General features: G+C 48.8%; 1 long non-coding RNA gene across 1 annotated transcript; it reads right to left on the bottom strand.

Annotated features, from left to right (window-relative positions):
* LOC110406450 lies at positions 514-4,964 on the bottom strand. Its single transcript, XR_002443476.1, has 3 exons — positions 4,723-4,964; positions 4,472-4,577; positions 514-3,307 (listed from the first exon to the last, which is right to left on the bottom strand). It is a non-coding gene; the product is annotated as an uncharacterized LOC110406450 (long non-coding RNA).

Below are 5,310 nucleotides of genomic sequence, written 5' to 3'. Positions count from 1 at the left end.
GCAGGTGGGTGGCAGCTGGGGGCCTGAACTCACGTGGGGTGCTCGGGCTGCAGCACTCCCACCTTCTGTCCTGCTGCCCACTCCAGGGGATGCCATGGGGACAGTAATGAGCAGAGCAGGGCAGTTCTGAGCCTCCTCCCTGCTGGCACCTCTCCTGTGATGGCTTTAATGTGAAGGATTTGGGTCTGAGTTGCCCAGCATGGAGGCTTTAGAAACCCCGAACTCAATTGGCAGAGGATTTGCAGGGGCAAGACCCCAGTCCCCTTGTTCAAGCTTTAATAGCGCAGGGAATTAGTGGTGAAGTATTGGATGATTTAAAAATAATAAAGCATTTCTCTAGTGAAGTTTTTTTTTTCTTTTCTTTTTTTAAAAAGGCATTTGGTTGTATTTTGATTAAGCACGGAGAGAGGTTGTATATAAAGCATCCCTTTGGACATTTTGCCTCTATAACCACCATAATAAAAGTTTGGTTTATGTAACAGCTTTGCAATCTATGTAATGGACTTTATTCTGCAGTGTGGACACAAAGCTGAGCTGTGTGTGATTGCCAGGAGCTGTGGTAATCTGTTATTCTGAGGACACAAGGGGTAAATAAGAGCTTTTCTATGAAGCAGGGAGACTTTTCTCTAAGGCCTTTAATAGAGCACTGAGATTTCTGCCATATATACCTGGGCATCATTGCAAACAGGAAGATTTACTGGTAGCTTCAAGCCAGAAGGTTCGTGAGCAATTTTTTTCCAAAGCGCTGTGCTATTGCATATGTTTGTTCTTGGTAAAGGGAAACCATCTGGGACTCTTTTATATTTTTTTTTCTTATTTTCTTTCTCCCCCCACATCTGATGCTGGGCTGTCTGCTGCATCTTTTAATGCAACGTGACATAGCTGGCTGCTGGAGATCCAGGGAGTATGCAGGAGTCATTAAAGTTGAATCCTGAGAAATAATTAACTTCCCAAAGTTGCTCCGCAAATTACACTACTGTTTGTTTCACATGCCTCTGACATCCAGAGCCCTAATCCTCTGCGTCTTAACGAGGCTTCTGCTCTTCATCCTTGGTGAACCCAGGGGAGGGCAGAGCAGGGGACGGACACCCCCTGGGTCTGCACCTTGTCTCTTCAACAGGGAAGCCTTCCTCTTCCAACAAAAGCTGCTTGCTTCTGACCTCGATACTAACTTTTCCATTGGTAAGAATGACCGTGAAGGCAAAATACCCACGTGGGGCTTAAAAATAAAATGAGTTTTGCCATCAGGAGTGGAGTTCATAGCAAGGATTTGCCTTGTTTACCTGGTATTATCCTTGCAAGTTACCAGCAGGGAGGACAGACCGAGTGGGCTGTGCTTTCCTTTGGTCACAGCCTTGCTAAGGAGCTGCAGAGGCAGTGTGGAAGGAAGCCCTGCGAGGGTTGGTCTGTCTGGGCTGGATGCGCTGGAGTTGCTTTGCTTGAGAGGTGCAGGGTTTTCATGTTGGGGCACTAACAGGGAAACTGAGCAGCCCTGGCAGCTGTCCTTGGGCTGTGCTCTGCTCTGCAAAGGGCCATGCAAGCTTTGAGGGCAATGTATTTCCAAGAGATGAATTGTTTATAGCAAGAAAAAGCCCTGCATCTGCACCACCATCTCTGAACTTTCCTTGGGTTTTGCTGATATCTCAGTATTGCTCCCCAGTTGCCAGCTGGGCTTTGTAAGCAGGCCAGGGAGAATCCCCATGCGTGCACTGGGGTGAGTGTTCAGCTCTAAATCCAAGCAAATGGCTGCAGCACATCTCAAAGGTTTTTTACTTAACAAAGAAAATGTTGAGATTGAATATTCAAGCTCCTTGCAGCCCTTTGCAATGCAGCGATGGCGAGCACCACGCTGGGAGCACTGCTGACCACACCAGCGCACCCAGCTGGCTGAGGAGAGCTGGTCAGCTCCTGTGCCGTATGTTGGAGGATTTACACCTGAGGTTCATGGATGAGCCACATCCTGCTGGTACCGAGGTGTCTGTCCCCTGCTGTGGGGCTGCGGTGCACACGTGTGCGTCACCCGTCTCTGACTTTGATGTGTGCCACATAATCTGCAGCCTTCGTGACTGACAGAAAGCACCAACACTTATTTAGGCATTATAAAAGCAGGTCAAAGACTTTCGTGATTTTTCTAAGCTGAAGGACAATCTGTTGTGCTTAAGTAGTGTTAAAATCGGTACATTTCCACTACAACACTCTATTAAATGCTAGTCTGTGGCTTTTCAGAGTTGATTGGTTTTGAGTAAAGTGACTATGTTCTACGTCTGCTTAATTAGCCCCAGGACTTCTCCTCATTGCTTAAGAAAGGCTGCATGAAGCGATGCTGCCATTACCAAAAGGCAAGGACAGCAGGGCCAGGAATGTGGTGGTGCAAAGACAATCTCATAGGGCAGCCTGGTCCTTCTGCCCCCACCAGCACGAGGGTTGAGTTGTGCTGCACTGGGACACAGCTGAGCCTGCGGAACATGTTTGCTGTAATTCGTGGGTGTCACTGCCTTCAACGCTGTGCTGTAAGAGCACACATCCAGGGCGTGATGTGCTCACGTCTGCTTGGTGGCAATGTGGCTGTGAGCTGAGAAACTGCAAAAGTCCCCGTGCAGATGGGCAGCGTGGGACAGCCAGCAGTGCGGCTGTGTGGGAGCCACGCGACGGAGAGGTGGGTGCCACGGCAGCAGGAGCCCATTTCCTACTGCTAAATGGGTGATAAAAGACAAGGCAGAGCTGTCTGGGGAAGCCTTTGAAATAAAGATAGGCAGTTTGTTTGACTTGATAAACAGAATTTCAGCAGAGAGATGCTCGGTGGGGGGTGTGGAGAGATGGTCAAAGCGATAAGCCTGCAGAAAGACCTCTAACAGCGTTTACATGGGTACCTGCAGGAGCACGATTGGCAGCAGCAGATAAAAGGCCCCGAGAGCAGCAGCGCTGGGAGCGGAGTGGAAGCCAGGAGGGTGTGCTGCTGGGGCTTACAGGAGGAGATCTGCAGAGCTGGGGCTGTGCTGAGCAAGGGACCAAAGCTGTGCTGCCGGTGGGCTCGGGTGGGACGAGGCCAAGGCGGGGCGGTTGGTGCTGCCGTGGCTTGATGCTGGGGCTGACACTTGGGTGTCATCAAGGTCCCCTCCATCCCATTCCACATCTGAGACACCGGCAAAGCTTTGTGCCACACTGCAGCTGTGTGCAGAACCAAAAGCGCAGCACACGTCAGGGTTGGGCTGGAGGAAGAACAGCCTCCCCACTCCTCCTGCCTTGGCTTCCCTCCTGTCGTGGAAGCTGCTGAGGAAATGCTGGTAGCTTGTGGGCTTTCTTCTGACTGGAGAACAAGGAAGCAAGAAAAACACTGAATACACTCAAGCCATCTGTAAATGCCCAGTTCTGCTCCATTTTTACTCACAGAAAAGAAAGATTTCCAGAGTTCCATGAGTAATAGTTAACATATGTATGACTATGTGCCTACTACTGGTCTCGGAAATACAATTGATTTTGTTGTTGAGCACCCATCACTCCTAAAAGTAGGCAAGCAAACAAGTGGCTTCAGGGTGAAACTAATTACACACAAGTAAACGAGATTCCAGCAACAGATTTTCCGACGGCTACCAAAGCTTGCAGGAGAACAGCAGGATCACAGCCTGCCATCCTCATTCTATGAAGCACAGCCCTGGGCGCAGCGAGGGCCCCCTGCTGCCGTGGGGAGCTCTGTGGGCCCGGTGACATGGCACAGCCCGGGTCTCCTTGGTTGGCAGGGCAGAAAATGAGTATTTCTCAACTTGCCAAACCATGAGCACCTGCAGTGATGCGACAGCGCAGAAGTCGCGGGATATCTACTGATAAGAAATGCTGCGTTCTTAATGCAAAGGATATTTTCAGTGTAGCTGTGTAATTGGGAAATTAAATCGTCTGAATGTTGTCATACATGCTAATTATCCTGAATACACCAAGAGGAAAATCTCCATCTTACACGTCGTGTAAGCAGACGGAAGATAATAACGCTTTAAATTCGCACTCACCATCTTGGTGCACGAAGGTGAAAACATTTCATGTGCGTGTATTTTGGTTGGGATGTGCATGGGAAGGAACCAAATTTGGTGTAACCATCTGCAGTTTTTCCAGACACCTACAATACCATCCAGACCTGGGCACATTAGAGGAATGCTAACTTGCAAACCCATTTTCCAGTCGTTTCTTATTCTGTGTAAAAGTTTGCACTAAGACAGCTGCTTTCTGTGATACCTGTGGAACTGTCTGTCTGCTGTGCCTGTCCCTTTCCTTGTTCCTGCTTGCAGATGATTGCAGTTATCTCTTATTTTGTTGTTGTGCAAAGCAAATATTTTGGCTATAATACGTTGAAATGCCGCTTTAACTGAGTCATTCATTTGCAACAAATGAAGCATAAAGAATGCATTTTGGAAGCTACACTTAACAGAATTGAAATCATCACGCTGCTCTGTCCTTAAATAAATCCCATTCAGCAACTCACCTGTGCGATGAGCGGCACGAGCGCACTCTCTACCCCTGTGCTGTTCTTGCAGTACAGGCACAGCGCTGAACCTCTGCTACTGAGGCCGCGTTTTATTCTCTGAAAACTAAAAGGAGAGAACATTCAGGGTGCTGTGTTCCAGCTGGGACCCCCTTATTTCCTAACTCTGTAGACAGAAGGAGTCACAGGCGCCCATAACATCGGCCTCATTAGGTGGTGTGTAGCTCCCACCTTCCCGGGAAGAGACGTACTTTTAGCACAATAATTTGGTTAGCACGATGCCAGCAGGGACACAGATGTGCTTGAAGCCAGGCATCAGTCCTGCAGCAGCCTGACAGCTGGGGCTTGGGTCTGCACTGCCTTTGGGTCACAGTGCTCGGCCAATGGGTGGAAGAAACTTCACACGACCACACAATGGAACTACGGAGGAATCACTCCCAGCTCTTTGTACTTGACACGATGGCAGGCTTTTATGGTACCGTAAGTTGTGGCACGGTTTTTGATTAACATGTGTTGGAGTCTGCCATCCCGTCATTTGTAACTGCTTGCTGAGTATGTTTGTAAATACGCAGGGAATTGTTTTGAATAGCTGTAGGGAATGGACGAAGCATGTACTTGTATAGCAAATGTAATTATTCCCAGTGCAGGATTTTATGGTGCAAGACAGGCTCTGAGATGCTCCCACAGCACAGACACCGACAGCTGCTACCTGGGCAGACAGAGACACAGCGCAGGGATTGGCACCTGGGAAATCAGTGGGATTTGGCCACCTGAAAACCTGTGAAGTTTTACTTACTTTGTTTTCCCCTTCGGAAAATCTCAGATCTGCAAAGAGCTCA

Source organism: Numida meleagris, chromosome 14 (assembly GCF_002078875.1).
Source record: "Numida meleagris isolate 19003 breed g44 Domestic line chromosome 14, NumMel1.0, whole genome shotgun sequence".
NCBI lineage: Eukaryota > Metazoa > Chordata > Aves > Galliformes > Numididae > Numida > Numida meleagris.
This window is presented reverse-complemented; position numbering and strand designations above follow the sequence as displayed.